This window comes from Mesoplodon bidens, assembly GCF_964165515.1.
Source record: "Mesoplodon bidens genome assembly, chromosome: 2".
Classification (NCBI taxonomy): Eukaryota; Metazoa; Chordata; class Mammalia; order Artiodactyla; family Ziphiidae; genus Mesoplodon; species Mesoplodon bidens.
In genome coordinates this window covers 152,684,697-152,700,042 of record NC_138177.1, presented here as the reverse complement: position 1 = coordinate 152,700,042, position 15,346 = coordinate 152,684,697, and the positions used below count along the sequence as shown (strand labels likewise).

The 15,346-nt window shown below is 45.8% G+C and overlaps 1 pseudogene across 1 annotated transcript; it reads left to right on the top strand.

The window, feature by feature from the left end:
• The first annotated feature begins 259 nt into the window (after positions 1-259).
• Positions 260-1,889, top strand: LOC308612978 (transmembrane protein 59-like; annotated as a pseudogene). The gene has a single exon. The product of its transcript is annotated as a transmembrane protein 59-like (transcript).
• The last annotated feature ends 13,457 nt before the right edge of the window (positions 1,890-15,346 follow it).

Below are 15,346 nucleotides of genomic sequence, written 5' to 3'. Positions count from 1 at the left end.
CTGAATATAAATCTACTTGTACTTTATTAATAGATATATTCAGGGCTATCTCTTAGCTATTTGCCATAACAATTAGGTCTGATTGTAGAGTATTTCAGATATAGGCAAAAGAATTAGACACAGCCCAGTATATATATATATATATGTATGTATGTATGTATGTGTGTGTATATGTGTATATATATATATATATATATATATATATATAAATAAAATATATAGAGCAACAAGCTGATCTGCTGTGACAGAGACAAACAAAATGGTGGCACCAAATGGGAGCCGCTGGGTCAGGGCCCAACTGGGGCTCTCGCCGCTGCTGCTGCTGCTGACCATGGCCCTGACTGGAGGCTCAGGGACCACTTCGGCTGAAGCGTTTGACTCGGTCTTGGGTGATACGGCGTCTTGTCACCGGGCCTGCCAGTTGACCTACCCCTCTCACACTTACTCCAAGGAAGAGGAGTTGTATGCACGTCAGAGGGGTTGCAGGCTGTTTTCAATTTGTCAATTTGTGGATGATGGAATTGATTTAAATCGGACCAAATTGGAATGTGAATCTGCAGGTACAGAAGCATATTCCCAATCTGATGAGCAATATGTTTGCCACCCTGGGTGCCAGAATCAGCTGCCATTTGCTGAATTGAGACAAGAACAACTCATGTCCCTGATGCCAAAAATGCATCTAGTCTTCCCTCTAACTCTGGTAAGGTCATTCTGGAGTGACATGATGGACTGTTCACAGAGCTTCTTAACCTCTTCATGGGCTTTTTATCTTCAAGCTGATGATGGAAAAATAGTTATATTCCAGTCTAAGCCAGAAATCCAGCATGCACCACAGCTGGAGCAGGAGCCTACAGATTTGAAAGAACCGTCGCTAAGCAAAAGGTCCTCTCTGCAAATGAGAAGTTCACAAGCACACAGGAACTATCTTGAAGATGGAGAAAGTGATGGCTTTTTAAGATGTCTCTCCTAACTCCGGGTGGATTTTAACTATGACTCTTGTCCTCTCCATGATGGTATTGCTCTGGATTTGTTGTGCAACTGTTGCTACAGCTGTGGAGCAGTATGTTCCCTCTGAGAAGCTGAGTATCTACGGTGACTTGGAATTTGTGAGTGAACGAAAGCTAAACAGATATCCAGCTTCTTCTCTTGTGGTTGTTAGATCTAAAGGTGAAGATCATGAAGAAGCAGGGCCTCTACCTGCAAAAGTGAATCTTGCTCATTCACAAATTTAAGCTTTTTTTTTTTTAAAGAAAAGTGTATACACATCTAAATTTCCATTCCTCATAGTGCTTTTTAAAATGATTTCATTGGCTATAGGGCTTAAAAATCACTATTAAAATCACTATTAAATGCAAATAAAGTTACCCAAATCTGTGAAGACTGTATTTGCTGTAACTTTACCTGTAATTTTTTTCTAGTAATTTAAGAGATGGATATTTGGGATTGTATTTTTATTTTACTAATATCTGTAGCTTTTTTTTTTTTTTTTTTTTTTTGCAGTACGTGGGCCTCTCACTGCTGTGGCCTCTCCCGTTGCGGAGCACAGGCTCCGGACGCGCAGGCTCAGCAGCCGTGGCTCACGGGCCCAGCCACTCCGCGGCATGTGGGATCTTCCCGGACCGCGGCCCGAACCCGTGTCCCCTGAATCGGCATGGGGACTCTCAACCACTGCGCCACCAGGGGAGCCCTGTAGCTATTTTAATTATTATTTGCATTGTTTTTGTTTGTTTCCTTTCTTAGCCAAATTCTATGAGCTGATCATTATTCTTCCCCACCTCCTACCATGTCAATCACCTTAGTTAATAAGTTGAATACTCAGTAGGATATGATACTCTTGCTCAGAAATGACCCGCAACCTGTAATTTGAAATTTAGTAGAAAATGCCCTTTAACACACTGCATTTTCAGTTGTATTGAACTGAAATCATTAAAATTTTATTTGAATAATTATGTGCTGAAATTTGAGTTAATATACTCCTGATTTTCCAGATCTTCCCTTTCACCCCTACCCAACCCAGAAAATAATCAGAAAATGTTCTATGTCTATTTATTGCTATATGATGATCAGGGAGCAAACTAAAGCAAAAATGATTCTCTCACACACAAAAATAATAATAAAATTAAATTAAATATATACACACGGTCCCTGACTTACAGTGGTTCGACTTATGATTTTTTGACTTTACAATGGTGCAAAAGCAATACGCATTCAGTAGGAACCATACGTCAACTTTTGAATTCTGATCTTTTCCCGGAGCTAGCGATATGCTGTCCTTTCCTCTCCTGATGCTGGGTGGTGGCAGCAGCCACAGCTCCCACTCAGCCATGCAATCACAAGGGTAAAAAAGCGATACACTGACAACCATTCTGTACCCAGACAACCATTCTATTTTTCACTCTTGGTACAGTATTCAATCAATTACATGAGATATTAACACTTTAGTATAAAGTAGACTATATATTAGATGATTTTGCCCAACTGTAGACTAATGTGAGGGTTCTGAGCACATTTAAGGTAGGCTAGGCTAAGCTATGATGTTCAGTAGGGTAGGCGTATTAAATATATTTTCAGCTTACAATATTTTCACCGTATGATGGGTTTATCAGGATGAAAGCCCATTGTGAGTCAAGAAAGATCTGTATACTAGTAGGTGTAATATATATTTTAAACATTTTTTCATATATTATATATTTTTTAGAATTTATATTACATCTTATTTTTTATAATGTATATTATATCTTTTTTTATAACTGATATCTTATTTGTTTAATATACCACTTTCAGAGCATCCCCAAGGCATGCTCTGAAAGTGGGACGTTAAAAAATAAGATCTAAGAAAATTAATTTCACTATTTGCCTTTTTCTTATAAAAGTTCAATCCAAATTATTTTGGTTGATAACTGCAGTGTAGTGTATCAATGACTGCCCATACATGGTGTGTCTACAGCATGAGGAGTGCTGAGAAACAGGAAGAGGAGCAAATGAAAACTTAAAAACAACAAAACCCAGCATAAAAACTAAAATGACCAGCCCCCTAATTCTAAGGAAAGTCCAGTTTCTCATAAGGGGCAGTCAATGTATTTTTATCTGTGGCTTAATGTTTTTGCAGACACATTAAATCATAAAAATCCAAGAAACCATATCTCACCCCCAAACCACATAATATATTTTAAGGAATGTGTCCCTTTTCTAAGAAACTGCTTGATTCGCAGGAAGTGGCAAAGTGGCAGGTGTGTTCCCAGGATCAGCCAAAGAAACCAAATAAACGTTCCACTGGACAAACCTGTTTCTCTCAGATAAACAGCTGCCTGCTGCCTTATAGGGGGAAAAGGAACCACAGGACTGTCTGCATGATTCCCTGGCACTTCTGTTTTTCTGCTTAAATTGAAAAGGAAGATGGCAGTCTACACCTATGCAGATACTGCCATGCAGCCAGGCCAATCCCAGGCCCTGCGTGGGCTGGGGGTTTCAAAGCCACAGCTCTGGATGGGGGCCTCACGGGTCTTCTGTGCTTTAGGTAGGCATGGAAGAGGATGGCTAAACTAGGAGTTGCAGGAGAAGCAGATTTCACTTGAAAAAGAGATCATTATGCAATTAGCTGTATTACACAATAGCTAGGCTCAGGAGGAGTGCGGGTGGAAGGTGGGAAAGAGTGTCCATCTTTACTTGCTCCAAGGCAGCCCATTCCTTCCCTCTCGCACCACTCACCATGCTGTAAATAACCACCTGCCTGTCTGTATCTCCAGGAAGTCAAGGACTATCCACCCTGGGCACATAAAGAGAACCCGATACGTGATAGTTCTGATAGTTCTTGTGGCTACAGTGTGTCCTCAAGAAATATCTGCTGAATGACTGAAATAGGGGCAGGAATCAAAGAACATAACTTTCTATTTGGAAAGTGTCTTGCTAAATGCTTGTCATTGGATAAGGTTCACTATATTGCAGCTCTGGTCTGTTGTGTTGTAAGCAGGGTTAAATAAATAAAGGCAAATTTTAAAAAAATACCAAAGAGGAGCACAGCTGAACTGGCTTGCTGGAAGTTTCAGATTAAAATAAAGGACTGTCTAGGAGAAGAGAGCCAGCTGGCTGCTTAGAGGACATGGAGTTTAAAGCAAAGTCCTAATGGAGATGGTCTGAGGGAGACCATCCAAGGGGTCCCCTAGCCACACAGACAATGGTGGGGACAGTGTTCAGACTACCTAGGAGCTCTGAGGACTCACAGAGACAGACTGGCTAGGTTGGGGCCAGAAGGCAGTTGCTGGGTCAGGCTGGGCCAGCTACTTAGTCATCCTGCCAGTAAACATCCTCCAGGAATATTGTGCCTTGCAGAGAAGGAGCTGTTGTGAAAATGACCTAGGCAGACAATCTGACTGCAGCGCTGTAGGCAGGGCTATGTCTTTCCCCTTGGCTAAGAGGTCTCTCATGCTCCCTTCTCCCAAGCAGCCAAAGAATAAGAAAGGATAGCAACCAATGTTCATGACCTCCTGCTATGGACCACTTCCTTCTCCCATGAAATGCCTATGAGGTTGGTGGTATCATTTACATTACACAAAACTCAGCTGAGAACTGTAACTCACCTACAGTCACACAACTGGCAAGTAGCAGAACCAGAACTTTTCGTTTTGGCCAGGATTGAAAGAGAACCTCTTGCCCCACAGGATGCAGTCTGCCCTCCCAGCCTCAGAGGAGGTCTGATGGGGCAGAGAATTTGACAGCAAGATGCTGCTGGCACAGCCTGCTCCTCTGAGAGCTTGACAGGCCTGTCCTGACCTCTGTCTCAGAGCCACCTCCATCTGGAGACATAATCTTATTGGAGTCTCAGCTTGATCTGCTGATGTTCAGCTCACCTGCCTGCTTCTAGCTAGATTTCTCCCGATACTTCCGTTAACCCAGCTCCAAATAAAGCAAGAGTCCCCAGACCAATGTTCCTCAAAGGGTGGTCTCTGGGATGTTTGTGTAAGTGGCAGATTCCAGGCCCCAACCCAGACCCACAGAGTCATAATCTCTGGAAGAGGGACCCAGGAACCTGCAGTTTTAATAAGTTCCCTGCATGATCCTTATGCCAGCTAAGGTGGGAGAGAGACTGTCCCCGGTGTCCCAGGGCGGCAGGGGCTCCCAAACTCCCCCATGAACACCTTCCGTTCATCCCCCAACTCCAAAATAGTACGTACTTAAGATTAAAAAATTGGGGGATTTTTTTAATTAGAAATTTTTTTTTAATTTTTATTTTACATTGGAGTATAGTTGATTAGCAATATTGTGTTAGTATCAGGTGTACAGCAAAGTGACTCAGTTATACATATACATGTATCTATTGTTTTTCAAGTTCTTTTCCCATCTAGGTTATTTTAATTTTAAATTTTTTAAAAAATTAAGTGACCTATTATTTTACCACATAGAGAGAAGCACTGTTAACATTTTGGATTAATTCCTTCCAGTATTTTTCTATGTATATAGACACAGATATGGTTTTCCTGTGAACAGCATTACACCAGACCGTTTAGAGGCTTCTCTTGCTCAGCTGAGCACAAACACATGCAACTTTGCCACCTAGAAGGATACATGGGCGTCACTGCAGGCCATCGATGTACAATTCTCCATGGCTGCTGCTGACCACCACAGGATGATAGGCAAGTCGTGTTGATGCCAGAGGAGGATGGGGAATTGGAATCGGGATGCCAAGACATTGAAAATTGTGTTTCTGCTGACACTACCCATCTCCCCAACCTCAGAAGGCTACCACCTGCAGGTAGGTCAATTCCAACACACTCAAATTTTTTTAATCCTAAACGGTTAGCAGTAGAAGAAATTTTAGAGGTCATCCAGACCAGTCTCCTCACCTGTAAAAGAGGAACCAGAGTCAAGACAAACCTAGCCTCTGCTGGAGTCTCATGGTGTCTCCTCTCCACACCCAGGGTCCCCCAGATGCCTGCCAGGCTTGACAGAGGGCAGCAGCCACCTAGGGCAGGCCCAGGTGGGGATCAGGGCCTCAGGACACACCTTTCAAATTTCCAGGGTCTCTCAATATTATCACCACAGCTCTTGACCCAGCAACCAATTTTCAGATCCAAGGGTATCTGTCTGGCTGTGGAACTTTGTTGAGGAGTGTCCTGGTCACAGCTATTGAATTCCAAAGGCATTAGGTCCCCACACTCTTGGCTGAACAGCCCTTGTACAAAGGAGGCTCTGAACCAGCTGAGAACCATAGTCCAGTCTCATGCTGCTTAAGAATCTTCTCCAGCCTTAACCTGATAACTCAGGCACAGTGCCCCTGAATCACAGTGCATGGGACAGTCATGAGCAGTAATACTTGGCTGAAGAAAAATTACCAAATTCTGCCCACTCAAAAAATACCTTGAGTGTTCCCACTCACATGAGCTTGGTTTCAGCTTCTGGCTCTCTACCCCCATTTCTGGCTGGAGTGAGGACTCCCCTAGAACTGCTCAGCAATCGGGGGATACCGTGAATTCAAAGAAGGCCGCTGGACTTGAAGCAGATGGCTAGCAAGCATCACTTCTGTCCTTTCCGTTTTAATTAATTCATTCACTCATCCATTCATTCATCCGTTTATTCACTCATCCATTCATTCATCCATTTATTCACTCATTCATTCTTCCACACTGAGCTTCTCCTCCCCAGGCACAATGTTAATGGTTTTCAAATACAACTTTTGAAGGCTCATGATGATTCTATGAGATGGGTCTCATTCTTCCCATTTTAAAGGTGAAAACTCTGCGACTCAGCACGATGAACAGTTGCAGATTTACTGGGAGGCAAATGAAGAAAGCTTCAGGCGTCTCTTGCATGGGCCTCTTTCAAGGACCTAGCAATGCGTTTGCAGAATCATATAACTGGTTTTCGAAATTTACAAAATTATGGTATTTTAGCTGCAATTCGTTAGGAGCACTGTCTCTTTCCACTCTGATGTCTCCTCCACCTGTTGCATTTCCCTTCACGTCAAGTGGTGTTAAGGCAGCTTCAGGCCTTGGGCGATCCAGCTAAGGGGAACTTGATTTGGGGATAGATTTAGTTTGGGTGTAGTGGGATTGAGGACTGTGGTTCACAGACACTTTAATGCAGGGGCAGGTTATTGCTAGCTGCCTCTGTAGCTGTCCCCATGGCTTCCAGGAATCCACCTACCGCCTACTGGGCCCACTCACTGTCGCGGAGACTCAAAGGTACACTATCTGGTACCTGAGATACGTGCAGAGTGGAGAGAAAATGAAAATTGAAATATACAGAGCCAGAAGCTAGTTGGTGGACATTTCTTCCAGTCATCAGACAGGTGGAATTGTAGGAGGAGAAATTAATTCTCACTCAGTGATGCTTATTTGGAAGAAAACTTCCAAAAGGGAAGTTTTCTCCTGTCAGAAATATATTTGATAACACAGCAAACACAGCTATAAACATACCAAACACTTTTCCCCTTTTTGATGGGAACTGTGCAAAACAAATTTTATCAAATTTTATGCACTGTAGGACCCGAACCCGTAGCCATACAACAAAAAGTGGATGTCTGTGTATGAAGGCACGTTTTGTGACTGTCAGTAATAAAAAAACAATTTTATCAACCATGCTAGAAGAAAATTAAATGATCTTTTCAGCCTCCCTTTACAAAAATTATGAAATCATTATCACACGAAGAGGTGATTAAAGAGTTTCCAGCCAAAAGATGTTAAGAAAAAAAAAAAAGTATTACAGAGGTTTGATAGACAAATAACTAATGAAAATACTCTTTTTCTGGATTTTGTAAAGATACATATCAGGCTTTTAAAACTTATGTTGGATGTGATTTCTTTTCTCATTTTAAGGAAAATTTCACTATCATATCAAATTTTGTTTGTAATTTTATGTTCTTTCTCTCAAGGAGGGTCCCCAAATTACTTAAGCTTCAAGCCCTGTGAAATCTCGATCCATCCCTGGAGGTGAAATATGTTCCCCAGCCAGGAAGTAGCAGATGCTGGACTGGAAGACTTGGTACCCTGAGTATGTGATTCCCTGTACCTCAACCCATGTGGACCCAGTCACTGGGTGGCCTGGGCTGGAGTGGAGAAGGGTGGGGGAGGGTGATAAATTAACCACAGGCTCTATTACCGCCCACAATATTAAGTTTCTACCTCACCTGGGTAGGCAGGCAAGAGCAAGAGGCATTTTGAGGACCTGAGCGTGCAACCTGACAAAACTTGACTCTTAGAACCAAGTACCCAGATTAAGGATAAATAACCCCAAAGCATCACACAGCATCACTGAATCTGATTTGATTCTTCCAGGTGCTTTATTCCCTAGATCTGCACTAAAATGGCAGCCACTAGCCACATGTGGCTCTTTAAGTTTAATTATAATGAAATAGAATCAAAAATCTACTCAGTTGCATTAGCTACACTTCAAGTACTCATCAGCCGCACTTGACTAGTGGGGACTGTATTGGACAGTGCAGAGATGGACTGCTTCCATCACCCCCATAAGTTCTACTGTTCACTCAACTGATTTAAATCTTCATTACCAAGACACATCTAAGCTCTCCTTCTCAAGCAGAGGGCATTTTCAGGTGAGTGTGGCAGACATGTGAGGAGAAGGGAAGGCCTGTCCAGAAAGAAAAGCAAAGTGGAGCAGCTTGTTTGCGGAGAAGGGTCAAGGGAGAGCCAGAGAGGAGAGAGAACCTGGGCCAGCCAAGGTGTGGAGCCTTAGAGACAGGAAGGGCATCATCAGACACACGAGCCAGGAGAATAACTCAGATCACACCCAAGAACGAGTAAGAAGTAGAAATTATTATTAGCTCTGGAATCAAGATTATTTTTCTCTTTACACACACACACACTTTTTAGAGTGTACTTTGCACTGGGAGTCTTTACTGGGGACTCAGTTACAGCTTTGCATGGCTGGAACATCTACAGGCCTGAATTGCAGAGTTACTGGCATGACATCATCCTCTTCTTCAGGCCTCCCCCTCCACTGCCACCCCTCCCCAACAAAGAGCTACTGCCAACTCTAGTCCTCGGCAGAGATCTGAGGGTCAGCACCCCTTTCTCCTGAGGCTGAAGGGACCCCTTGTTTCAACTCTTCTGCTGGGCCTGACTCAGGGAATAAATCCTACACCCAACCTCCCATATTCTGAGATTAAAGGACAGCTGGGGGCCTCCACCTCCTCTCATGGGCTTCCAGGGGCACATCTGCAGTGAATTCTAGAGCAAGAAGGCCTGGCAGAGTGAGGGACCCACATTTCTCCACCATGTCAGGGTGTGGGGATGGAGACAGTGAGAAGTCCTGGGGAGGATGATGGGGACAAACTGTGCCCTCCCAAGCGGTTCTAGGATGGAGCTCCCAGTAGGTAGGATGGACTCGTTACTATGGTGATGCTGCTAAAGCAACGGCTCCCCACACCTGGGGCAAGGCCTTAGCGTTTACTTGACAGTCATCATCCCATCTCTTCCTCATAATATTGCTCAGCCATTCAACCCTCAACAAACAACTCTTAAGAGAGAGCTTGCATAGTGGGCTCAAATCCTGGCTCTGCCAGTTGCTAGCTGTGTGCCATTGGGCATGTTACTCATTCACTCCATGCCTCAGTTTCCTTGTCTATGAAATGGGAGTAATAACAGCAGTACCTACCTCATGGGCTGATGTGTGGATTAAATAAATTTATACATGTAAAGTATACAGAACTAAGCCCAGAGTGTGACAAGCACCCCCGAAGTGTCTGCTGCCGTGTTCCACGCACTGGCAACATGAAGACAACTAAACACAGTACCTGCCCTCAAGGAACTTACAGCCTAAGAGAAGGATGAACAAGTGCTAGAGGGACAAGGGTGCTTGGGATACAAAGGAGGGACCCCGAAGCCAGAACAGGCCTGATTCCTGGGCAAAGTGACAACTCCGTTAAGTGTTGAAGAGCTACGGGACAGCCACTGTTACAGGCCCTTTTTATATGGTTTCTCATTGAATCCTTGGCCCATTTTACAAACAGGGAGCCTGAGGTTCAGAGAAGTTAAGGTACTTCCCCACTGTCAGCCAGCTGGTAAGTGGTGGACCCAGGATTCAAGTCCACGTGTATCTGATTCTAGAATCCTGACTCCAAGTCTGGGTGATGTGCGGGCCGGCCAGGCAGCCGGACAGTTCTCTAAGGGCCTCTACAGCAGTGTGGGGGGAATGAGAAATGCGGCGCCAGTTAACGCTGGTCTTTGCAAAATAAAACGTCAACAGACCCTACGTGGGCCCAAGAAGCTAGTGCCTGCACCTGGAAATAAACAGTCCACTCAGGCAGAGTGGACTCCTGCTTCTGGCTATGTAATTACTGGATAATTGGTAAGGAAGAAGTCTGAATCATTAGCCAGCCTGGAGGCCTACCTGTTTCCCCACAGCCGTGCTCTCACCAGGTGGGAGCCCTGAGAAGAACATGCAAGCTGGAAACGTGGGCTCACATGTACGCTTTCTTCACCCAGAGGCTCCGGGCTCCCTAGACTGCACACCACCTGGTCTCACAGAAGCATTTAGCCGGAAGAAGGGCCCCAGCTATAGGCCCAACCTGGTCCTTTTCCAGGAAACTTGCCTGCTATCTGATTTATGTGTCCCAACTTCAACCCTGGGCTAACAGGGACAAGAATTCCAGTAAAGGTGCAGGATCGCAGAGAAAACCAAGGAAACAGCAGACAGGCCACACACTAAAAGCCCCAACTGTATCTCCCAACCTTGAGTTTCACATGTATTTCTACTCACAAAAGAGAGTTTGCATCCAAGCAGAGGTATTAAGAGTTTTAATTAAACTTCATCAAAACACAAAACTCAGTTCCCTTAACTGTGCTTCCCAACCCCCAAATGGTGGCATCAGGGGGACGGAAGCGATGATGGTGGGTATGACCATGAGGAGTGCCTAGCTCTGCCCTCTCTTGCTCTGGGTACCCATTCCACTCAGGTCCCCTGGACCGGGAGGTCCTGCAGGCTGTCATGGGTGTGTCCCCAGCACAGTGTCCAGCTGGCACTCAGGAAATCTTAGTTGGCAGTTGGACGAATGAGTCTCCCTCCAGGTAAGGAGGGAAGCTCTTGCTCACAGAACCCTCCAGAAGTCCTTGATAATTCCTTTCTCTCCCTGTTCTGAGCATTCCTGTGGGCTGGTTTAGCACACAAGCTCACTCAAGAGGCAGCCCTCCAGAGAAGATCAGGGGTTAATTGTGCTTACTGAGGAGCCATCTTCCACAATCCCCACCCCCCCACGGGGAGGTCTTCCCGCATCCTGATTTTTTAGCTTGTAAAAAGCAAGGCCTTCCGATGGGAAAAGAGAAGGAGTCAAACTCACAAGAAACAAGTGTCAGTGACAGATTTTCATGGGAATGACACCTCCAGACCTATCGGCGCTTGAGAACTGCCTGTTTCCCAACCACAATTCAACACAAGGGCAAATATCATCCTTCCGTTGAACAGGGGTAGAGCAGGCTGGGAAGAAAGCTTGCATCAAAACGAGGGGTGAGGGCTTCCCTGGTGGCGCAGTGGTTGAGAGTCCGCCTGCCGATGCAGGGGACACGGGTTCGTGCCGCGGTCCAGGAAGATCCCACATGCCACGGAGTGGCTGGGCCCGTGAGCCATGGCCGCTGAGCCTGTGCATCCGGATCCTGTGCTCCGCAACAGGAGAGGCCACAACAGTGAGGGGCCTGCGTACAGAAAAAAAAAAAAAAAAAACCAAAAAAAAACACGAGGGGTGAGGGACTTGCCTGGTGGTCCAGTGGTTAAGACTCTGCACTTCCACTGCAGGCGGTGCAGGTTCGATCCCTGGTTGGGGAACTAAGATCCCACATGCCGCTAGACGTGGCCAAAATAAATAAAATGAGGGGTGAGCAAGATCTGGACCAGAATGAAAAATGCTGGACACCCAAGCTGTGAATACTGATGTAAAAGCGTCAACCTACAATAACAAATATTTGAATAGGACCCAGCGTAGTTCTCTTTAAGTGGCCCAAACACTAGAGCTTTACTTTAAAAAAAAAAAAAATCTATCTATTCCCCCTCTGCCCTCCAGCTCCCCAGCCTCCCCCCGCTCCAAGAGCCACACATGCTGCTAACTCTGAGAGTTCTCTAAGAAGCTGGTCAGAGACCCTGAGTGGCTGGCCAACAACGTAGTCCTTTACAAATGAGGCTTAGAGAGCAGAACTGGCAGCTGGGTGCCAAGAACGCATAAGCCCTGCTCACATCCCACATCTGCCCTAACACTCTGAACCACAGCCACATGTTAAAGTTTGTGAAACTGAAAGAGAGCCCAGAGAAGGGTAGAAGGTGCAGAAAACGACACAGAAATAAGTAAATGAGAACAGGAACTGCATGAGGTGGCATCAGGATGCGGCAACGAGGAATGTCAGTTCCCCTCTTGTCCGCTGACCCCTTCCGCTCTGGGACCCTTCACACTGACACCAATTAAACCCACCAGCTGTGCTTCTAAGGAACGCCTGCCCGGATCGGTCTGGCTGCACAGACACTGGCGCTGACAGCCGCAGAGAGCAGCTCAAACCAGCCACACGGCTCGGCCTGCCCTGTGGTCTGGTGAAAACATGCCTAGCCAAGGGAAGAAAAGAAAACGTCTCAAAAACATGCCTGAGAAGCTGCTGGTCTGGGCCTGGATGCAGGGGCTTCTCAGCTGCAGTGTATGTAGATACCAGGCACCAGGGTCCCAGCCTTCTCTGGCCATTGGTCTATAAAGAAAAAAGGTGATAACTGGGAATTGGGCTTTTAACCTTGGAACTGAGAAATCAGCCTGCTGCTCCCTCCAGGGTGTTAGACCCTCTCACCCAGTGCTTCTCAGCCAGGAGTGATTTTGCTCCCCACCCCAGGGGACATGTGGCAATATGTGAAGACATTTCTGGTTGTCACAACCGGGGATGGGCTCTTGCTACTGGCCTTTAGTGGGCAAAGGCCAGAGATGCTGCTAGATACCCTACGATACACAGGCCAGCCCCCAAAACAAAGGACTATCTGGTCAAAAATGTCAACAGTGCCGAGGTTGAGAAACCCTGCTCTAGAGCCAGAGAGCACAGGGTTCGAATCCCAACTCCACTACTTTCTAGCTCAGGGGTCTCGGATAAGTTACTTCGCTTCTCAGAGCTCCAGGTACCGTTTATATAATTAATAAATCTTATGTAGCAGTTTCTAAGTGCCGGGCACTATTCAAAGCACTTTACACATATGAACTCATTTAATCTTCCTAACCACCCCATGCCACAGTACTATCCTTATCCCCATTTTACAGATGAGGAGACTGAGGCCCAAGATTACCCAGCTAGTAAGTGGAAGAACCAGGATTCACACCCAGCAATGTGGAAACACAGCCTGCACTCTCACATTACTCCGTTCTTAGCTTGCCTTATAGATTAAAGCTCACATTTACTATCTAATTTAGTTCCTGATACAAGGGCGTGCAGCAAATGGGGCTTCTCAGCCCTCCTTCAGCATTTAGCCCATATTGTTTGTATTGTCTTGAACAATGACACCAAGGATCATGCCACTTGCTTTTTCTCCTTCCCTTACAGCATCTAAAAATGGCAAACATTCAAACATTCCCATTCCCCAAACGCCAGCTACATCAAGATGTTTATTCAAAAGTGCAAAATGAGCTCTAACCAGGCTGGCATTTGCTCATTGGGGAGGAGCACTGCAAGGTCATTGAGAACCATGTCCTGGACCTGACATTGCTCTCTGCCGGCCCCCTGATTCCTCTGCATGTTGGTTGGAAGGTCCCAAGGTGTGTCTATTTGAAAACAAATCGTCAGATGCCATCTATATTTAACAAACAAGCAATCCTCCCTAGGCAATCTGAAAAACACGCTCTCGGGAGCATGCTCTGAGGGCACCCAGGCCAGCCACTTTGCAGATGCAGAAACTAAGCTTGCACCAGCAAGTCAGGACAAAAAGAAAAGCCCAGAACAAGTTTGAGTGTGGTCAGATCTGGAAGCACAGCAAGTGAGTAATTAGCCAAGCCGAACATTGGACAAGGGGATACTTTTATGAAAGGACAGACAGTTTCAACCCATTCATGTGGGAAAGAAGCACAGTGTCCCCCCCTAGGCCCCTCCCTTGCAGGCTCTTCTGTCTCCAGCTCTAAGCCACGGAAAGGATGCTCCTGGGACTCTGACTCTTTCTCCTCCATACCCCAGTTTCCTCCCATCTTCTCTTACTCTCCCCACACACATTCCACATCTGGTCCAAACCTTCATTCTACCCCCCTTTTATTAGCATAGTTCCCACACTATTCAGATCTGTAGGGTCCAATGGTTATACTGAATATTTCAAATGACCCGAATTTACCTGTGATGAAGATGCTCAGGTGAACCAAAAAGCAGGGCTGGCCTGTTGCCACCCCCAGTGTGCTAGTGCAGGCCAGCTCAGGCCAATCAGCAGTGCTGACTGGCAGAAAGGCACATCTCTGATTAAATTTAAAAATATATATATATATTTTTTTCTTTTTTCTTTTTTTTGCGGTACGCGGGCCTCTCACTGTTGTGGCCTCTCCCGTTGCAGAGCACAGGCTCCAGACGTGCAGGCTTAGCGGCCGTGGCTCACGGGCCCAGCCGATCCGCAACATCTGGGATCTTCCCGGACCGGGACACGAACCCGTGTCCCCTGCATCGGCAGGCAGACTCTCAACCACTGCGCCACTAGGGAAGCCCAGAAATATATTTTTTAATGACAAAGATTTTGATTGGTTTAGAGGTGTAACTGGATAAGAATCTTTCGATCCGGGATATAGAAATGGAGAGAATAACAAAGTGGTTCTTGGTGGTTTACAAACTGGGCTAAGGGATGCTGTCCTTTCCCACTGACAAATGACTCTGTCCTGGGATTCTGAAGGTGCCAGCCAGTTCGAGTGTGGCAGCTGATCCCCCCACCTCTCCGGGGCCCCATCAGCAGCCAGTGGCCTCAAGGCAAGGCCATTCCAGCTAATGGTAAGGAGGGAGTGGAAGTCAAGGCTGAGGACGTCCTGGGCATAGAAAGGCAGATGGCAGGACAGGGCATGGCTGTGACCATCCTCCAGTGACACTGCAGGTGACTGATAAACATGTATTTGTCTTAGATTAGGAGAATGAGAACATGGTAGACAGAGAAATGGAAATGCTGGGGGCAAGGAAGAAGCTTAAAGATAGACTGGGTTTGGACAAAGTGAGAAGGACAAAAAAAGGCAAAATAGAACCTTTCTCACTGTAGCAGATCCTTAGAAAACTGCCCCCAACTCTGGAATGATTTTTCCAGAAGTCAAGAAGAGCAGCAGGCAAGATTCCAAAGGCAAGACTTGGTCAAAATGCACCCTCAGCTGTTAAAATAATATACAGCCTACCACTAATCACAGTACTGCCCCAATGAACATTAATTG